The following is a 22,472-nucleotide window of genomic DNA, read 5'->3' as shown; positions in this document are numbered from 1 at the left end:
CGCAGAGCCCTGTGGGGAGTGGCAGGCACACCAGGTGTGCTTCTCTGCAGTAGTGGCACCTCTGCCAGGCAGCTGTGTGCCAGCAGCGGCCTTTGGGTCTGGCCCGGGCAGCTGTGCATCAGGCAGGGATTCCAGTCAGCTCCTGGGAGCGCGGCTGCCCCCTCTGGCACTGCTGCAGGTGCGCGCGGGCCTCTCCCACTACTGGGCCAGTGTGTCAGGGTCCATGTCCTTTGGAGGAACGACTGGCAAGCTGCTTAGTGCCATGAGGGGCTTCAGAGCTGTGCTGTCACCCCACGGTTTAGGGCACCTAAAGTTCCCCGGGATTCCCAGCTGCTGGCTAAGTGTGCCAGGACGACTTCGTCCAGCAGTGGGGTCCCTATCTCTTTAAGACTTGCAGAAAGCACTTGCTTTTCTTTTGTCTCAGGGGCCCCGGTTGCGGGGACCTGCCCACAGGTTTTGCTTTTCCGTTTCTCTAATATACAGCTCCCCATGCACCTTGTGTCTGCGCTCCGGGTGCGGATTTCTAGAGCTGGTTGTTTAGCAGTCCTGGGCTTTCACTCCCTCCCCGTTCCGACTCCTTTCTTCTTGCTGGGTTCTGGGGTGGGGGAGTGTTCGGGTCCCACCTGGCCATGGCTTGTATCTTATCCCCTTCATGTGATGTTGAGTTCTTGCAGATGTAGATGTATCCTGGCTGTTGTACTGCATCCACTGGTATCTCTTTTAGGAATAGTTGTATTTATTGTATTTTCATAAATATATATATTTTGGGGAGGAGATTTCCACTGAACTACTCACGGCGCCATCTTCCCGTGATCCCCCGCAGTGTCATTCTTGCAGGTTTCACAGGCCCTGGGCCTGAGGGCCCAGGGGGCTCCAGCTTGGGCCTCAGACCACTCCTGGGATATCCCAGATGCTCATGGCACGGGGCCTGGTGGGATCTGGGTCTGGCTGTGGCTCTGCCAGGTGCGGTGCCATTCCTGCAGATGTTATAGGCCCTGGGTCCGAGGGCCTAGGGGGCTCCAGCTCGGGGCCTGGCACTGGGGCTCAGACCACTTCTGGGATGTCCCAGATGCTCGTGGCATGGGACCTGGTGGTATTAGGGCCTGGCTGTGGCTCTTCCAGGTGCAGTGGCATTCCTGCAGATGTTACCGGCCCCAGGCCCAAGGGCCCAGGGGGCTCCAGTTCAGGGCCTGGCACCAGGGCTGATGCCACTCTTGGGACATCCTCCGGCTCTTCAGGGACTGAAGCAGGTGACACCAGCCATAGCTCCAGCACAGGTGTAAGGAACACCTCAATTTTCTGTAGAAACAGAGCCTGCTCTTCCTGTCTCTGGAGTCAGCTGCATCTGCCATGGTTCTGGAGCAGGACAGAGAGAAAGGGTCACCCCAGGGCTGATTTCCCATGTCTTACCAATGACAGGAAAGACCGCACTGCCTTGAAGGGAACCCCAGTCTGGGAAGCCCACCCTCGATGGTCTCCTGGCTGCAGCCCCTCACCTTCCAGCTCTGCCACCGTGGGCTCCAGGTGCTCCTCCTGGACCAAGTCGTGGAGGACTTGGCCATCCAGGTTGGTTGAAGGCTGGCTGCCATGGAGGATGCTGGGCACATGCTCGGGCTCCCAGACATAGCGCCTAGCCCATCCCATCCAGTGGCTGTGGAGAGGCCTTGGGGTGGCAGAGAGAGAAGCCTGGTCTTTCCAGCCACACTGCCCTCCCAGCCCACCCTTGCGTGAGCCTGGCCACTCTGCATTCCCCTGCCTGTCCAGGAAACTGCCCTTCCCCCTTCCTGACCCTGTGTGTCTGTCCTGGGACCCCATCCTTTCCAATTCTCCTGAATAAGAAGTCCCCAGTCATCAGCCCGCCCGTGGGAATCCAAAGATGCATGACCTGCTGGATTCTGCTGTGCTCCCCCTGCCCCAAGTCCCAAACACCTCCTCCTCCCATTCTGTGCAGATGGGCAGTACCCCCTCTGGACCCAGTGAGAGCTCACATTTTCAGTTCCTCCTCAGGCCCCTTGTCATGCCCCCTGTCACCTGAAGTGACTGCCCAACTCCACCCAGGACGGTGTCCCAGTATTGTATCTGCTTCTTTCACTCAGTTATGCTAAGTGTCTCCAAAGGGCCTGCACAAAGTGGGTGCTGCATATCTATTGTTGCTGAAATAAGTCCCACCAGAACCTTTCCAGGTACCCCTCTGCTGCCCCCAGAGGTCCCTCATGTGGCCACAGTGGGACAAGGACCAGGCCCCGCCACAGGGAATCGTAAGCCTCCATTCCAAAGGCTACTTTCCACGTGCTTTTCCAAATTCAGCTAGGCTTCCAGCCACTGACTGGTGAGGCCAAAGGCTTTTCATCAGGTACAGAGAAGCAACAGCCCCAAAGTGGCCCAGCTTGGCCAGCAGTCCTTTCCACAGTGCCAGACACCAGGGGAGCCCCTGTAAGGCTCCTCCCGTGTTCCCCATGGGCACCCTAAAAGGCTGATCATCAGCCACCCTGCCTGTCAGAGGAGCACACTGCAGCTCAGACACATGTGGGAACACTCAACACACACAGCAGGCTGTGGGCAGAGGCCCGACTGTGCAGGGGAGGGGGTGGGGGCTCACCAGGGGAGCAGCTGGCAGTATGTGACCAGCTGGTCAGCAACCTCTGCAGGGAGTAGGCCCCCGGAAGCGTTCTGGTTGTGGGTGACACCTGGAGACCCTCTTGCCATGAACAGTTCTTGCATCTTCTCCACACCTGTCAGCTGGTCAGCGACCTGGGGAAGGAGTGTGAGCACAGGAGTGATGCAGCTGATGTTCCTAGCTGGGTCCACGTGTGCCGTGCCCCTTCTCCACCTCTTCATCACACCTGTCCAGGGAGCCCTCCACCTGGGGACCTTAGTCCCATGGAGAGCTGACCCATGTTCACCCTGAGGGGGCAGGGGGGATATAGTCCATGGGAAACCCAGGAACCGCCAGGACGAGAGAGGTTTGCAGCTCACCCTAGAGCCCCCAGCCCCCTGGGATGCGAGCAAGGCAAGGGACGGGGTGCCCCCAGGGAATGAGGTTCCGGGCCCTCTGGAGTGGGACTGTCGACCACTTTCATGGGGAAGCCCTGGGAGGACCCTGGTAGGTTGCCAGGTTTGGAACAGGGTCCTGGGTGTAGACAGCCTGCCCCAGGTCCAGGGAGTGGAGTAGGTGAATCCGTCCGCCAGCTCCTCCACGTTCCCCAGGGTGGAGTTCTGCAAAGCTGGCACCTGGGAGCTGGGGAGGAGGCACCTGGGGCTGCCTGGACTCCCCTGCAGGGGCAGTGTGGGCCCCAAACCCTACCCCTGAGATCAGGCACATAGGGCCATCTGCATAGACGTCCTGTTCCTGAGGGAAGGAGAGGACACCCCCTGGGCTCAAGATTAACATGTGGGTGGAACTACCTGGTCCCAACACTCACCTCCACATCCTGAATGGTGAGACCAGAGCCAGAACACTGACTGACCCGCCAGGGGGCCACCACCTCACAACATGCTGCCACCCAGGAATGGCCCCCCTCCTCCCCAGCCTTCAGTCCCACCCATGCCCCACGCCCACCGCACACACACAGAAGGGGCCTGCGGGAAGGTCAGCCCAGGATGGGTCACACTTGTGGCCTGGCCCTGGAGTGGCCCGCTCTGGACTGCCTTGTGTTACCTCGGGGCTCCTCGGGCACTGGTGGTGGTCACTGAGCCAGCGCCGACAGCGAGCAGGGATACTGTTCCTCTTGGCTTTCCTGACTCCCATGCCTTCAGAAGGCTCTACACGACAAGACCGCATGTTGCTCTGTCGAGCGTCTCCGGTCAAGTGGGAGGGGTCCACCCCTTTAGGAGGCACTTTGCCCCAGACACCATCCCCACTGGGGGATCTTTGGATGAATCCTTGCCATCCACAGGTGAATCCCCAGGTGAGTCCCCACCACCTCTAGGGGATTAAGAGTATCTCCCCACCATCTATAGGAGAAGCCTGCCCAAACACAGCACCCATGAGGACCTATTTCAGGTTCACCGGGTGCTGCCAACTATGCCAGATGTAGCTCCAGAGGGAAGGATGTTCCTAGGCCAGGGTGAGTCCCCCTATGAGACTGCAAAACCAAAATCAGTCAAGGGAAAGGATAGGGAGGGAGAAAGGCTTTTATTTCTTAGTCGCTAGCCAGGCTCTGCACCATCCGTCTCCTCCAGCCACGGCTGGTGCTCTCCTTCCCTACCCACCCCTTCTAGCAGGAACTCCACGGGCAGGTCCTTGGTGCCTGGCACATGCCAGGCCAATTACAGACCTGGAGTGGAGGGGAGGAGAGAAGGGCCTTTTTCTCTCCACCCCTTGTCCCAGAGTCTGCAAGGCTCTGCACTGATTACAACCATTGATTTGTAAATGAGCTAAGGCTACATGGGAGGTACTGGAAATTCTGCCATTGACCCATTACCTCTGTGCCCTCTGGAGCTTACAGACAGGTCAGAGGAATGTATACAATAGATTCATCCTAACTACACGAAGCACTTGTGATGTGCCAGGTAATCCAAGCCTTATTCCAAAGGTAATTCCTTCAGTACTCTCTGTGACCTCATGTAATCAAGATCGTGTGATGATGGCCAATGGACAGATGGAGAAATGGATGTGCTTACTAAAAAAGGTAGGTCATTCACTCATGGTCAAATGCCTACTAAGTGGTTAAAGCTGGAAGTTGAACACCAGTTGGTAACTCCCTATTTTATGATCTTAACCATGACATTTGCTCCCTAAATATGTCACACCATGAACACAACGGATGAATGTATCCATTTTCTGAGTGTATCCAAACCCCACTCCTCTTTGTCTGAAAAATAGAATATGTGCATAGAAGTCATGACACATATATGATGACAAGGGCTCCCGAGCTCACTGAACTGGGTGTCGTCAGAATCCTATTGGATGGAGAGCATGAAAAGTGGGTAAGTGACCGACTGGTTATCCTGAAATGTGGTTGTAACAGCCTTGGCTGTGCTGTTCACAACATGCAGTGGTCACAGGGCAGGTGTTACTACAAGGAGGGATTACTGGATTCACTATACAGGCTGCCCACCACACACGCCAACGGGAGGCACTGGGGTGTATAGTCCTGGTTCTCTCATTGCCACCCCTTCAAGGTGCACACATGAAAATGGCCTAGAGGGGGAGTGACTTGCCCAAGATCACAAGGCCCAAACCTGGGCCTGATTTGCATCGTGTTCCACGCTCCATGCCAAGCCAGGTTGGCATTCTTCCATCTCTGAGTCTGTGCATCAGACAAACCTGACACCAGCCCCCAGGAGTTGGAGGTGTCATCCATATATCCCTGAGGATGTCCATGGGGAGAAATGTCTGGCATGACCCTTCTTGTGCAGGTTGGGACCTTGGGCAGCTCCTGGGAGGTACCGTGGCTTCAGCAGGACAGGGAACTAGTGAGAAAAAGAGGTCTGAGCTCAGCTCTTGTATCCTCAGAGCTGGGACCCTGGTGACATTGCTGAAGAGCGAGGGGAGGGCTCTGGTGGAGATTGGTGTAGTCATGCATGGCAAGGGCTGGGAGGGTGGGCAGTCAGCAGCCCAGAGGGCCATGTGAGCATGTCTGAATGCAGGGAGGGGCCCAGGAAATGGACCCTTGAAGAAGTGATGTCACTGATGACACGCCCAGTAGATCCTAAATTGTGCCCCGGAGGGAACAGTAAGCACATCCATTTCTCCATCTGTCCATTGGCCATCATCACACGATCTTGATTACATGAGGTCACAGAGAGTACTGAAGGAATTACCCTTGGAATAAGGCTTGGATTACCTGACACATCACAAGTGCTTCGTGTAGTTAGGATGAATCTATTGTATACATTCCTCTGACCTGTCTGTAAGCTCCAGAGGGCACAGAGGTAATGGGTCAATGGCAGAATTTCCAGTACCTCCCATGTAGCCTTAGCTCATTTACAAATCAATGGTTGTAATCAGTGCAGAGCCTTGCAGACTCTGGGACAAGGGGTGGAGAGAAAAAGGCCCTTCTCTCCTCCCCTCCACTCCAGGTCTGTAATTGGCCTGGCATGTGCCAGGCACCAAGGACCTGCCCGTGGAGTTCCTGCTAGAAGGGGTGGGTAGGGAAGGAGAGCACCAGCCGTGGCTGGAGGAGACGGATGGTGCAGAGCCTGGCTAGCGACTAAGAAATAAAAGCCTTTCTCCCTCCCTATCCTTTCCCTTGACTGATTTTGGTTTTGCAGTCTCATAGGGGGACTCACCCTGGCCTAGGAACATCCTTCCCTCTGGAGCTACATCTGGCATAGTTGGCAGCACCCGGTGAACCTGAAATAGGTCCTCATGGGTGCTGTGTTTGGGCAGGCTTCTCCTATAGATGGTGGGGAGATACTCTTAATCCCCTAGAGGTGGTGGGGACTCACCTGGGGATTCACCTGTGGATGGCAAGGATTCATCCAAAGATCCCCCAGTGGGGATGGTGTCTGGGGCAAAGTGCCTCCTAAAGGGGTGGACCCCTCTCCAGAATCTGGGGAAAATGGGGACGCTGGAAGCATGCTAAGCACCCTCCTATAGCTCTGCTTGTACCTTAGCAGATGACAAATACTAAGTTTTCCCTCTGTAAAATTGGGGACTCGGGAACTGAGTGGCCATGACGTGGCAGTAAAAGTGGGCTGGTTGTTTCTTGCAGCATTGGAAAGTGTTGCTAATGACAGAAATGCCCCCCAGTGATAAATGTCCAGAAAGATGAGCTGTGGGATGTTTTGAAAAGGGAACAAAAGTTATTGAAAACTGAGGTCACACTGCTGAGAGACATGCTTAGTGACACGGGAGGAAACAGCAGAAAAATGGGAGATGCGAGAGGTTCTGCGGGTGGTGAAGGAAGGGGTGGTGCCTTCAGCCCTGGAGACAGTAGAGGAGATGTCAGGGTGGGACGAGCCAGGGACAGTGAGGGGGTGGGACCGAGGACAGAGCTACTGCTGATTCTGCTGCCTGAGGCATGAGCCCCTCCCATATTGAAAGCCTGCCCAATTTTAGTTATGAAAATGAAGATGCCACAACTGCAGGTTCCTCATGGAGAGGAGCAGCCCCCACCGCGGGCTGTGGAGCACTCCATGCTCCGCTCCTGTACCCAGGCTGAGCTGGTAGATTTGAGCACCCAGTTTCAGCAGAAGCCCTTGAAGCCTCTGCCTACATGGGTTTTGTGTCTTTGGGATTTAGGAGTAGAGGGCATTGTTCCATCTGGATCAGAAATGAGTAAAGTGGCTTCCCTGATGACTCACCCATCTCTCTGGCAGAGGATACAAAATGCCCAGCAGCGCCAGGGAATGATGTACTTTTGGATTGGCTGACTGCAGCCCTAAGGGCAGTTTGGCCTAATCAGGGTGATTTACAGTATTTCCCTCTTAGTTGGAAAACACACGCAGTGCTCCAGCCGAACATGAAACATATCATTTATAATATGGACCAAAAGGGCCCCTACGAGGAGTTATTCACTACAGGGATGAGAAATCTGGTGCTCCACACAGCTCCTCCATCCTTTTTTGGCTCCCTAGTGACTATTCTTGTTCCTCCACATAGGAAAACCCATAAGTGAGGTCACTCCTACTGCAGCAGATCTAGGGAAGGCTGAAATAATAGCACACAAGGAAATATGGTCTGTGACTGAAAGAAGAGGTTTAAAGGGCCCTGTGACAGTCTCAAGGACCAGATTATGAGTTGATTTGATAAAGGTGGGGGCAGTGAAAGAAATATTACATGGCAAGTCCAATCGAATCTTCCTAGAACTGTGGCACCAATTAAAACCAAAGCAGCCATTCAAGCTGCTGAGGTACAATACACAGAAGCCCCACATCTGGCCCATGTTCCTGCAGGACTTCCTGGGGGACAGTACCCAGACCCTGCCTGGGTCCCTGCCACCACAGAAGGGTGATTGGGCATTGTAGTTTGACTGAGGGGGGGGGTCAAGGCCCCCACCTTGGGGACACGGTGAGGATGGAGGCCACTTGTACAATTAATGATTCACTGATCCCCAGAGACTGTACAACGTGTCCTGACACTGGTGCAGTCAGGAGCTGAATGTTCTCTGATTTATGGTAACCCTGCATGTTTTTCTGGGACCCCTACTGTGATAGGTGGCTATGGGGGTAAGGCAATTAGAGTGAGAAAGCCCAAATTCCACTGGGAATGGGGCATTTACCCCCAAAGCAGTACACTGTGTATATCTCTCCAATCTCTGAATATATTTTGGGGGTGGATATCCTGCAGGGCCTGTGGTTACAGACCACTGCAGGTGAGTTCAGACTGAGGGTACGTGTGGTAAAGGCAGCTCGGAGGGGACATGCTAAGTACCCTCCTACAGCTCTGCTTGTACCTCAGCAGGTGACAAATACTAAGCAGTATATATTGCCAGGAGGGCACAAAGAAATTGGAGAAACTCTACAGGAGCTGGAGAAGGTGGGCATCATAAAGCACTCTCATAGTCCTTTTAATTCCCTGGTGTGACATATTATTATGTTGAGGGCCTTGCTAATGCTTTCTTCTCTATTGATGTAACACAGGAAGTCTGAAACAGTTTGCCTTCACATGGCAAGGCCAGCAGAGGATGTTGACTGTCCATCTACAGGGATACCTCCACAGTCCCACCATTTGTCATGGACTTGTAGCCCAGGACTTGGCAGAATGGGAGAAACTGCCAACAGTGCACCTGTATCATTATATTGATGACATTATGCTCACATCTGATTCTCTTCTAGATCTAAAAGGTGCAGCACCTAGACTGCTGCAACATCTACAGGAGAAAGGATGGGCTGTGAGCATGGCTACTGGAGAGTGTTTATCCCACACTTTGCAAAAGTTTTGAGGCCCTTATACCAGTTGGTATGAAAGGGCATCAGGTGGGACTGGTATGAAACGTGCATTCGCCTTTGCTGCTGCTAAGCGAGCAGTCAAGGCTGTGCAGGCCTTGAGTGTAATGGACCCATCAAGGCCCTGTGAGCTAGATGTTCATGTAACTGAAGATGGTTATGGGTGGGGCCTTTGGCAGCGTCTTGAGCAGACCCTCCAAACTTTTGCATTCTGGTCACAACTACGGAAAGGAGCAGAGGTCCAGTACACCTTGAAAGAGAAGAAACTGGCTGCTGTGTATCATGCCTTGACCATTACTGGACCAGCTCTGACCAAGATAATCACCTGTACAATCACGGAGTCAGTGCAAGTCTGGACCCAAAGACCAGAGTGGTGTGGCACAGACGCCTGTACTGGCCAAATGGGGTGCATATTTACAGCAGCATAGTGCCCTCTTCACTAGCCCCTTATGTGAAGAACTCCAACACTTACTAGGACCAGTGATATACACCAACAGAAAGCAGGAAGAACTTGCATTGTAGCCTTTAGTAACAGAGTCCTTATTGGGAGGAAAGAGCCCCTTTTCCTGAAGAGGCTTGGTATACAGACAGCCCCAGTCATGGGAAGCCCCCAAAAGCTTTCCATCCTAAGACTGAGACAATATGGTTGGAGGATGGGGAGGGGAAGATAAGTAAATGGGCTGAGCTGCGGGCAGTATGGCTCATGATCACCCAGGAGCCCTCCCCTATAGCTGCCCTCCCAGCTGGGCCATCTATCAGGGTTTGACCCTGTGGCTACCAACATGGTAACTTGCTAACTGGATGGTTGCTAACCGGCCCCTTGGGGGCAATAGTTGTCACAAGACTGTGGGCCTCTGGTCAGACTAAGGCAGTTACCGTATATCATGTGACTGGCCATTTGCCTTTGGCATCCCCAGGGAATGGTGAAGCAGACACATTGGCCCAGGTGCACTGGCTAGAAGGAAAGCCTGCCTCTGTTGTGGTCCAATGGTTACATCAGCATTTGTTGCACACAGGGCAAGAGACAATGTGGGTTGTAGCCTATCGGTGAATGATATGGAAGTTAGAGGTCAGAAACAGACAGAAAAAAGGATCTCTTGGATCAACAGAATGATAAGAGCTATGTTACCAATCTAAATGAAATAATATTCACATTTTAGGGGTACCAGAAGGAGAAGAGGGAGACAAAGCGAAAGGAAGTTTCTTTAAGGAAGTGTTGAAAACTCCCCAACAGGGGAAGGAGATAGACACTCAGGTCATGGAAGCTCAGAGAGGCCCTAACAAAAGGAACCCCAGCAGGACAACACCAAGACATATAATAACTAAAATGACAAAGATCAAGAATAAAGAGAGAGATGGAGAAAGACAAGTACCAAATGATTTCACTCATCTGTGGAGTATAAGAACAAAGCAAAAACTGAAGGAACAAAACAGCAGCAGAATCACAGAACCCAAGAATGTACTAACAGTTACCAAAGGGAAAGGGACTGGGGAGGATGGGTGGGAAGGGAGGGATAAGCGGGGGGAAAGAAAGGGGGCCTTACGATTAGCATGTATAATGTTGGGGGTGGCATGGGGAGGGCTGTGCAACACAGAGAAGACAAGTAGTGATTCTACAGCATCTTACTACGTTGATGGACAGTGACTGTAATGAGGTTTGTAGGGGGGACTTGGAGGTGGGGGGAGTCTAGTAAACATAATGTTCCTAATGTAATTATAGATTAATGATACCAAAATTAAAAAAAAAATAATAAAAAGAATAAGGAGAGAGTAGGGAAAGCAGCCAGAGAAAGAAAAAAGTTTACTTATAAAGGAAAACCCATCAGGCTATCATCAGACTTCTCAGCAGAAATTCTACAGGCCAGAAGGGCATGGCAGGATATATTTAATGTACTGAAGCAGAAAGACCTCCAACCAACAATCCTCTACCCAGCAAGAAGACTATTTAAATTTGAAGCAGGGATTAAACAATTTTCAGATAAACAAAAGTTGAAGGAATTCACCACCCCTACCCAGCATTGCAGGATATATTAAAGAAACTGCTGTAGATGGAGATGTCTCTGAGCCTAAATAGCTTTCCCCAGTGAAAACAAACCCACAGTAAAGATGATGGGCCAACTAATCACCAGCAAGTAAGAAATTAAAACAAAAGAAGCAAAATTAACTATGTACACAATCAGTCAAGGGATACACAAAAAGTGCACATGATGACATCTAATATGAAAAATGTAGAGGAGGAAGAGGAAGGAAAAAAAGTACCTTTAGACTGTGTTTGAAATAGAGTAATCAGCAATTTAAGATGGACTATTATGTAGTAAGAAAGCTATCCTTGAAATTTTGATAAGCACAAAACTAAAGCCTAAAATAGATACACACACACACACACACAAAGTGGAAAGAGAATATGAAGAAAACCATCAATAACAAGAGAAACACATAAGAGGAAGAAAGCAACAGAGATAAAAACGAGTCAGAAAACAATAAAATGGCAATAAGCACATATTTATCAATAATAACCTTAAATGTAAATGGACTGAATGCAACCATCAAAAAGACATAGAGTGGCAGGATGGGTAAAGAAACAATACCCACGTATATGCTGCTGACAAGAGACCCATTTCAGACCCAAAGACATTCACAAACTAACAGTGAAGGAATGGAAAAAGATATTCCATGAAAATAATGTAAGTCCAGGGAGAGGAAATCCCGGGGCAAAATACCTCTAAAAACCGAAATCAGTCAAAGGGAGAAATAAAGTTTAAAATCTGTTTATTGCTCACAAACTGCAATCCAGGCCCTTCTCTTTCCTCCTCCAGCAGAAGCAAAACTGGCCCTCCCCTCCCCTCTCAGGTACAGATAAGCCCTCCCTTGCCCAGGTAATTACCCACTGATACAGAGATGAACTTCTCTCCGCCTCTGAGGAATGATGCAAATGCACTAAAGCCATACTTCTCTCCACCTTTGAGTGCCTATTGATATGCAGATGTACTAAAGCCAGGTGAGATATTCTGGAAAGGTTACAATTTTACCCACAAATAACAAGAAGCAAAAATCAGGATTAGCAGAATTTATATCAGACAAAAATGAATTCAAAACAAAGTAACAATAGACAAAGAAGGACATTCAATAACAATAATAGGATCAGTCAAACAAGAGGATACAACCACTATATAATCTGTGCACCCAACAGAGTATTTGTTTTATATATTAAGTGATCCTAACACAATTAAAGGGGAAGTAGATTGCAACACATTCATTTTAGAAGACTTGAACACACCACTCACATGAATGGACAGACCAACCAGACAGAAAATACATAAGGAAACAGAGGCACTGGACAATACATTAGATAAAATGAACTTAACAGACATCTACAGAACACTCCATCCAAAAGCAGCAGGATGCACATTTTTCTCAAGGGTACATGGAACATTATCTGGAATAGACCACACAGTAGGCCACAAGAAGAGCACCAATAAATTCAAAAACATTGAAACTGTATCAAGTAGCTTCTCAGACCACAATGGCATGAAACTAGAAATAAATTACACAAACAAAACAAAAAGACTCACAAACACATGGAGGCTAAACAAGATGCTCCTAAATAATCAAGGGACTAATGAACAAATTAAAACAGAAATCAAGCAATACATGGAGACAAATGAAAACAAAAACACAACAGCCCCAAATCTGTGGAGGCGGCAAAGGCAGTTCTAGGAATGAAGTGAACAGCAATAAAGACTTACTGCAAGAAACAAGAACAATCCCAAACAGTCTAAATTCACAAGTGGAGAAACTAGAAAAAGAAGGACAAATGATGCCCCAAGTTAGTAGAAGGAGAGACATAAAAAAGATCAGAGAAGAAATAAATAAAAGAGAGAATAAAACAATAGAAAAATGGGAGCAACTTCTTTGAGAAAATAGACAAAATAGACAACCCCCTAGCCAGCCTTAGGAAGGAAAAAAGAGAATGTATACACACAAACAGAGTCAGAGACAGAGAAGGATAAGCACAACAGATACCACAGAAATACAAATAATTATTAGTACTGTGGGTAAAATTGCAACATTTCCAGAGTATCTCGCCTGCCTTTAGTGCATTTGCATATCCTCAGGAGTGGAGAGAAGTTCATCTCCATGTCAATGGGTAAGTACCTGGGCAACCAAGGGCATGTCTGAACCTGAGAGTTTAAGGGGAGGGGTTGGCTTGCTTGCTTGCTTGCTTCTTCCAGAGCAGAGACAGCCCTTGAACTGCAGTTTGTAAGCAATAAATGGGTTTTAAACTTTATTTCTCCCTTTGACTGATTTTGGTTTTTAGAGGTATTTTGCCCCGGGATTTCTTCCTCCCGGACTTACACCTGGTGGCAGTTGGCAGGGTGCCTCTGAACCCGAAATCTGTCATAATGGGTGCAACCTTTGGGAGGGCTGCTCCTGTGGATGGTGGGGAGGCCCCAGTGCATGCAGCAGCAGAGGGTGCCGCTTCACCTATTATCCCCCTAGCTGTGGGGCTTCTAAGTTGGGAACCCCTAGTGGGGAATTGGTCTAGGGTAAAGTACCTCTTAGAGGGGTGGGGCCTTCCCCAGAACTGGAGAAGGGTAGAAACACCGGAAGCTGCACTAAGCCCCTGCTAGATGCTACTATGTTGGAAAGCTCATTTTAGAGTAATGTTAAGTGTTTGGCGGAAGTACAGATAAACCTCAGGGATCCTCTAGATGTCAGTTCCAATTTCCTTTTTATAAAATATGTTTTCTCTTTCAAAAATTGTAATAGAGGACACCATGTACATTCAACTTTTTAACACATGAGAGACAAGTGATGCTAGGCTATGTGCTTTTGTCAGGACCTTGGGATGCATTTTCGACCCATTGAGATTGAACTTCATTAAGACTGAACACTTTATTGATCTGCTCCAAACACACAGATAGCTTCCCGCACCATGTGGCATAAAAGTAAAGGCTCATCCATTGCCTTCCGGGCTCTGAGCTATCCCCTCCTCTTTCCAACTTCATCTCAAGCTACTCTTGCCTTTAATCACCACATTCCAGACACAGTAACCTTTCTACCCATCCAAACGGCAAGCCTGTTCCCACCTCAGGGCCTTTACACTTGCTCTTCCTTTTGCTCGAACTGTTCACATCCCATCCTTAGCTTTGCATGACTGGCTCTTTCTTGGCATTCAGAACTCAGGCTAAGTCTCACCTTTTCAGAGCAGCTTTCCCTGGCCACCCTAATGCAAAGGAGCCACACTGGCACTCTCTCCTTTGCATATTTGAATTCCCTACCTAGCACTTAACACTAAAGAATATTTTTGTTTGTTTATTTGTTTTGTTTATTTAGTTATCATTCATCTACAATTACATGAGCAACATTATGGTTACTAGACTCCCCCCTTCACCAAGTCCCCCCCACATACCCCATTACAGTCACTGTCCATCAGCGTAGTAAGATGCTATAGAATCACTACTTGTCTTCTCTGTGTACAGCCCTCCCCATGCCCCCCCTACATTATGTCTGCTGATTATAATGCCCCTTTTCCCCCTTATTCCTCCCTTTCCATCCATCCCCCCCAGTCCCTTTCCCTTTGGTAACCGTTAGTCCATTCTTGGGTTCTGTGTGTCTGCTGCTGTTTTGTTCCTTCAGTTTTTTTCTTTGTTCTTATACTCCACAGATGAGTGAAATCATTTGATACTTGCCTTTTTCTGCCTGGCTTATTTCATTCAGCATAATACCCTCTAGCTCCATCCATGTTGCTGCAAATAGTAGGATTTGTTTTCTTCTTATGGCTGAATAATATTCCATTGTGTATATGCACCACATCTACTTCATCCATTCATCTACTGATGGACACTTAGGTTGATTCCATTTCTTGGCTATTGTAAATAGTGTTGCGATAAACATAGGGGTGCATCTGTCTTTTTCAAACTGGGCTGCTGCATTCTTGTGGTAAATTCCTAGGAGTGGAATTCCTGGGTCAAATGGTATTTCTACTTCGAGTTTTTTGAGGAACCTCCATACTGCTTTCCACAGTGGTTAAACTAATTTACATTCCCACCAGCAGTGTAGGAGGGTTCCCCTTTCTCCACATCCTTGCCAACATTTGTTGTTGTTTGTCTTTTGGATGTTGGCCATCCTAACTGGTGTGAGGTGATATCTCATTGTTGTTTTAATTTGCATTTCTCTGATGATTAGTGATGTGGAGCATCTTTTCATGTGCCTGTTGGCCATCTGAATTTCTTCTTTGGAGAAGTGTCTGTTCAGATCCTCTGCCCATTTTTTTATTGGATTATTTGCTTTTCATTTGTTGAGGTGCATGAGCTCTTTATATATTTTGGATGTCAACCCATTATCGGATATGTCATTAATGAATATATTCTCCCATACTGTAGGATGTCTTTTTGTTCTATTGATGGTGTCCTTTGCTGTATAGAAGCTTTTCAGCTTGATATAGTCCTACTTGTTTGTTTTTGCTTTTGTTTCCCTTGCCCCGGCAGATATGTTCATGAAGAAGTTGCTTATGTTTATGTCCAAGAGATTTTTGCCTGTGTTTTTTTCTAAGAGTTTTATGGTTTCATGACGTACATTCAGGTCTTTGATCCATTTTGAATTTACTTTTGTATATGGGGTTAGACAATGATCCAGTTTCATTCTCTTGCATGTAGCTGTCCAGTTTTGCCAACACCAGCTGTTGAAGAGGCTGTCATTTCCCCATTGTATATCCATGGCTCCTTTATCATTTATTAATTGACTGTATATGTTTGGGTTACTATCTGGACTCTCTATTCTGTTGCACTGGTCTGTGGGTCTGTTCTTGTGCCAGTACCAAATTGTCTTGATTACTGTGGCTTTGTAGAAGTGAGATCCCCCCTGCTTTATTCTTCCTTCTCAGGATTGCTTTGGCTATTCAGGGTCTTTTGTGGTTCTTGTTGTTTATTTTTAAACTGTCTTCCCCCAAACCAGAATATAAATCTGTCCATGAGGGCAAAGATCTTGTCTTGGGCACTACTGTATACCCAATCCCTCGAACAATGCCTGGCACATAGCTGGGACTTGGGGATCAATAACTATTTGTTGACTGAATGTGGTTTTGATTAGGAAGGTTAAAGCTCTGTACTGGGCTGAATTTTACTTCATGTCTGAACTTGTCTACTCACAAAACATTGAACATATAATAATAATCTCTCAACCTTTATTGAAGAATTCCCACATTATCAGGCACAGTGCTAGGAATTATATTCATGAACTTGTTAAATGTTCTTGCAGGTGGAAGTCTCTGTAAGGCCATTTTGCAGGAGTAAACATAAGCTCTGAGAGGAAAGTCTCTTGTCAAACATCACACAGCCAGAATGTTGCAGGCCAAGACTACATTTTACCCATAACACTGGACTTCACCTGCATGGGTCCAGATTTAAGATACTGCAAAGTCTCATTTAATGCTAAATTAAAGTAGATGAATTTGAAACAGCAAAACATAGTTAGAACATAATTCCCCACATTTTTAAGAAAAACTGAGATAATAAAAGTATCACCTGATCTTTTTAGGTCGTCAAGAAGAGAATCATTTCACAGCTGACCCAATGGGGGGATTTGTAAACTCTATTAGCGCTGTTGCCACAAGATGGCGCCACACGAGCTGGCCATCCCTGCTGGCCAGCTGGCCCTTGACAGGCATCAAACCTTCCTGGAGTATAAATTAGGGGAGGTTTGTGCTGTTATTCAAACACTGGCTTTTTGAAAGGGAACTCTGACACACCTAAGTACAACACATGATTCAGAATTGGATTCTGAGCCAAGGGAAAAAATAAGTCGATAAGGAATATTATTGGGACAATTGATCAAATTGGAATATGAACTGGGGTTTAGAGAAGAGTGTTGTATCGGTGTTAAATTTCTTGGTGCTTATGAAAGAGAATGTTCTTGTTCTTAGAAAATACACCTTGAAGTATTTCGAGGTAAAAGGGAATGATGTTCTCCAGCTTAACTCTCAAATGGTTCAAAACCACAACATGCACGTGTGTGTATGTTTGTACGTGTATGCCTTTGGAGACGGGGTGGGGAGAAGAGGGGACCAAAACAAATGAAGCGAACAACTGGAATGTCTGGATAAAGCGTGTCCAGGAATGCCTTGAACTGTCCTTGCTACTTTTCTGTAGGTTTACAATTACATTAAAATAAAGAGTTACCCAGAGAGCTCTTTTTTTATAGCCAGTGGGAATGTCATTGACAGGTTCTTTAAGTGGTGGTGCTAATGCCGGGGCTGAAAATCTTCCCTAAAAATTGTCAATTTCAGAGACAAAATTAGGTAACACTGTGCCAGGCACCTATTTTAAGCCTTTCATACAAATTGACTCATTTAATCCTCACAAGCATCCTGTGAGGTAAGTGCTTATATCTCTCCCATTTAGTGATGAGGATATTAAGGCACAGAGAGGTTGGGTAACTTGCCCAAGATCACAGAGCTACAGAGCTCATGCTCTCAATAACAACAGACCATCAGTAAGGCCAATGACCACCAGGATATGCTATCTGGTCATTTAGGAGCAAGCACTGTACTAAGTATAAGGGGCAGAAAAGGTAGCTTTAGGGCAAAACCTTGGAATGTAGGTTTATGTGCCCTGAACTCCTGCCTCAACCTGACATTCAAGTCTATGCAAAAGTCAGGTTTTGATTATTCAAGGCTTATTTAAAAATAAAAGGGAAATAAAGTGGCTGCAGATTATGATGTGACTGAACCTGCTAGCTGTTAACACTGGAGGAAAAATCAGAAAGTTCCTCATCTTTGACATCTGGTCAAAGTTGACATCTGGTCATTCTCAGTATTTACCTTTAAATACACAAATGACATAAACTTAAACTTATAAAACAGGAACATTCCTTTTGCCCCTGTAATTTAACTCCTAGGTATTTCCCCTATGTATATGTTTACACATGAGCAGAATATGTGGACAAGAGGCACTGTTTGTGATGGGAAAAGGCTTGGAAGTCTCCTAGGTGTCCACCGTAAAATACTGGTTCAATATAATAAGGCTCATTGACACAAGGGAATACTGTGCAGCTACATTAAAAGGAAGCTCTTTACAATAAGCACATTAAAAGATGTTTTACATCATTAGCCATGAGGGAAATGCAAATCAAAACCACAATAATAAATGCCATTTCACAACCGCTAGTGGGAATAAGCAAAAAGATAATAATGTGTTGGCAAAGATATGGAGAAATTAGAACCCTCATATGCTATTGGTAGGAATGCAAAATGGTGCAGCCACTTTAGAAAACAGTCTGGCAGTAAACAGAATTGGAATTAACTTATGACCCAACAATTCCACTCCTAGGTATATACCCAAGAGAAATGGAAACGTACGTCCACACAGAAACTTGTCCACAGATGTTCAGAGCAGCACTATTCATAATAGCCTAAAAGTAGAAACAACCCAAATGTCCAACAGGATAAACAAATGTGATCCAGCCATACAATGCTGTGGTATTCGTCAATAAAAGAAAGGAAGTACAGATACATGCTACAACATGGATGGACCTTGAAAACATGCCAAGTGAAGGAAGCTGGTCACAGAAGGCCCCATATTGTATGAGTCCATGTGTATGAAATGACCAGAAGAGGCAAATCTATAGAGACAGGAGATTAGCGGTTGCCAAAAGCTTGGGGTTGGGCTGAACATGATGGTTCAGGAGGATGGGGTTTCTTTTTGAAGAAATCGAAATGTTCTCAAATGATGGTGATGACCTCACAACTCTGTGAAAAATTAAAAGCTACTGAATTGCATGTTTAAATGGGTGAATTGCTGGTATGAGACTTATATCTCAGGAATGTTTTTTCCCCTAAATCTCTTTATGTACCGTTATGAAATGATCACCAGGATATATTAACTGGCAAAAACAAAGTATAAAACTATCCCATATGCTACCATCTGAGTGGGAAAATAGTTATGTTTGCAAATAAAATATTTCTGAGAGGAAAAATATAATTGTAAAACTATTTCTGGAAGGACATTAAAACCCTAATTGCCTCTGGAGAGGGGAACTGCATGGCCAAGAGACCCAGGGTAGCAGAGAGAATTATTGTATTTTAATTGTAAAGAGATCCCAAAAAAGTATAAACAACAATACAATGAATACCTGTGTGCCCACAACCCAGCTTTAAAAACCACTACTGTTCTATTGAATCCCCATGTGCCCCTCTCCAGTAAGCCCTGGAGAGAACCACTGTCCTATGTTTGGAATTTATCATTCTCATGCATCTTGTACATGTACTATACTTTTAAGTATCCATAGCCCATGTAAATTATTTTGCATTATCTTATACATTTTCTTCTGCAATTTGCCTTTTTCACTGCTTTGCTATATTCATATTGATATGTGCAACTTTGATTCATTTTCACTGATGTATAATATTCCACACCCAATGCATAATATAGCCACTGTTGATGTATGATTTTCCAAGATGGCCACCAGATGATCTCTTATCCCACATTGCTTTTCTTATAATGAAACGCTGACATTCCCATCATTGAGAGGTAGGGTCTGTAGTCCCTCCCCTTAAATCTAAGTGGGCCCATGACTGGCAGAAGTGAAGCAATGTGATCCCCAACGCTAGGTGAGAAAAGGCAACACTGTTTCCCCAGCCTCCCTTGGGAAGCTGGCTCTCAGAGCCCAGCCACCACATTGTAAGGAAGCCCAGGCCACAGTGATGTGGGTATGTCAGGACACAGGAGCCAACTGAAAGAGTTCCCGATGGCCAAAGGTGGAATAATGTGGACGACTAAATATAGTATTAGATCATAACCCAAAGAATAAATAATGATCTGCGAGTCCATACTGATAAAAATAAAGGATTGAATAAGTTAATAAATATAGGGAAGAGACAAATGGCCTTTGCAGAGGAATGCCAAATCATACGTCAGTACTTTGCTCTCGAAGAGGTGGAGCATAAACCCCCAACTGTAGGTGTGGGCTGCATGGTGATGTCCTTTCAAAGAATCCAATATGGAAAGGGAGAGAGAAGGGTAATTCTTCACTGGAGAAACCCGACCAGTAGTAGGTAATCAAGCTAGGTGATCAAGGTTAATAAAAACAGTGATAAATGATGTGGCCAGTATATACCCCAGCTGACGTGATAAAATGGCACTCTACCTCTGCACTCCTCCGAAAAACAGATGAGCCCAGGCTGATTGTGAGAAAAACATCAGACAAACCCCGACTGAGAGACAGCCTGTGATATACGTGACCAGTGTTCTTCAAAACCATCGAGGTCCTCAAAAAACAAGTCTGAGGGACTGCCACAGACAAAGGGGCCTAAGGAGACGTGACAGCTCCTTACTTGTCAACAGATGTCTGACAGCATAAATGTAAAGTGGTATCCTGGAACAGAAAAAAGATGTTAAAACTAAGGAAATCTGAATATGTATGGGCTTCAGTTAATACTAACGTATCAGTATTAGTTAATTATAACAAATATGTCATTTGTACCAATATAACATTAATAATAGGGGAAATGCAAAGTGGGGTATATGGGAATTCTGTACTAAATGTGCTTCTCAATTTTTCTGTAAATCTACAACTGCCCCCCCCAAGTAATGTTACTGAAAAAAGAAAGAGAAGGTATTGCCTGTTTGATGAAGTGACTGAAGGCCTGGTTTGGAGCTTACAAGGCAGGAAAAGTTCAGTGTAGGTAAGTGTCAGCCCTTCAAAGACAGGTCAGTGAGTAAAATGCTCACCAAAGGAAGTCAGCTCAGATCCCCAAAGGAGGGAAAGGAGGGGTCAAGGTCTGTGCAGCCCAACTCCTGGCCCGTCTCTGTGGCACCAGGCTCAGACACTGGAGGAAGGGGCGGCGAGGCTGGCCAGACCCCAGTGACTAGCACAAGTACTCTGAGTTCCCGTGTTGCTCTTGCTTCCGCTGGTGTGAGCTACCACAGAAGGCGACTGTCTGGACGTGACCTCGTTCCAAGATCACCATCTGAACAGATCAGCCACCTGGGCTGGCTGAAATCTGGCTCTGATTTAGCATGAGCCCTAGACCCACCGCACGTCCATTTCCACGTCTGTTTATGGATGAGAATAGGAAGTCCCTGACTGACATGGTGTTGCCCTTGCCCTGAGGATTCAAGCCCATCAACTTAGCAAAGCACTTATCTAGTACTTCCTGGAACAGGTTGGGGGCAACATTTGCTCTTAGCATCCCCTGACCTACTTCCTCCAGTGGTGTCCAATTAGAAGAGGCTAACTGCTCTCAATTCATTTTTGGAATGGGGTGATACATGTATAAACAAAGTGTCTGAAGAATGCCAGTTATTTTAGGTGAGAGCCCTAGTTAGATCTGCTACTGAACCAGGATTGGAATTTGTACTGACGTGATAGAATTGGAATTTAAATTCACACCTGAATTGATCCCACATGTGAACAAGGCTATCCATTTGCAGGACTGCTTACAATAGCAAGAGACTGGGAGCAACCTCAAGTCCATCCCACAAAGAACTGGTTGAACAGATAAACTTAATGTGCATATGCTTGCATGTATGAACTATGTGTCCCTCTGCTTATATGTATGTGTGTATGAATGTGTGTGTGTGTTGTTGGGGGGGGACACTAGGGTTCTGGAGGTGTCTGGGAGGCAGGGGAGGTGTCCAGCTCTGTCAGATGGTGGCAGGATGGGGCATGACTCTCAAGGACAGTGGCATCCCAGAGCTGCGAATTGATGAGCAAGTTGATGAGCAATTTGATGGGGGTGGGAGGAACATGTACACATAGATAACTCTGGAAAATCCAAAACCACTATCCTAAGACTATCCCCTTTCTGAAAGGGCCTTTTCAAATCTGCAATTAAGGCAGCATCGGGTATGGGCTACCTGGCGAGGCTTCTGGGCAGCTCCCTGATGTCACACACAGTTCTGCCACCTGCCAGCTGGTTGAGCCTTTGGCACTTTACTCCCCTTGGAGCCTCTGTAAAGAACAGTGACGTGACTTACGCCACACAGGTAAGCCTTTCATGGTAGGTGAGCCACGTTTTTTATATCACTGTAGTCAGTATTACGCATCAAGAAATAACCCACTTAAATTTAGTAACTGGAACTCTTCCAATTAACCCTGGCAGTTGCTAAAATTACCCTTGAAGTGGAACCAGAGGAAATTACCAGGGGAGAAGAGTTGCAGATCAGCAAAGAATTGCGTCTGTACGTGAGCTCCTCCTTGTGGTACTAACACAACGGGCAGCCTCTGGAATCTTCTGGTGTTGCCATCATTTGCTGTCCTTCTGAGGTTCAACCGCAGCCGGTCCCCGAGGGTCTAGCCTGGGCCCTCCCTGGGAGAGGGGTCTATGCCCTCTCTACCCCTGTCCCTCATATTGAAGCCCAGCCCCTGGTACCCCCAGGCCCAGTGCTTGGGACACAGCTTGACACATAATAGCCTCCCAATATGACATTACTGAAAAACTGAAAATAAATGGATGATCAGTTTCAAAAGCCAAAAACGGGTCTGCAGATGGGTGGTGGGGTGGTGATGGTTATACAACAATGTGAATAAACTTAATGCCACTGAACAGTGCACTAAAAAATGGCTAAAATGTAAGTTTTATTTTACTTATATTTTACCACGATAAAAAACCGGATGAGGTCTAATCTCATCTTCAC

The sequence above is a fragment of the Manis pentadactyla genome, chromosome 15, assembly GCF_030020395.1.
Source record: "Manis pentadactyla isolate mManPen7 chromosome 15, mManPen7.hap1, whole genome shotgun sequence".
NCBI lineage: Eukaryota > Metazoa > Chordata > Mammalia > Pholidota > Manidae > Manis > Manis pentadactyla.
This window is presented reverse-complemented; position numbering follows the sequence as displayed.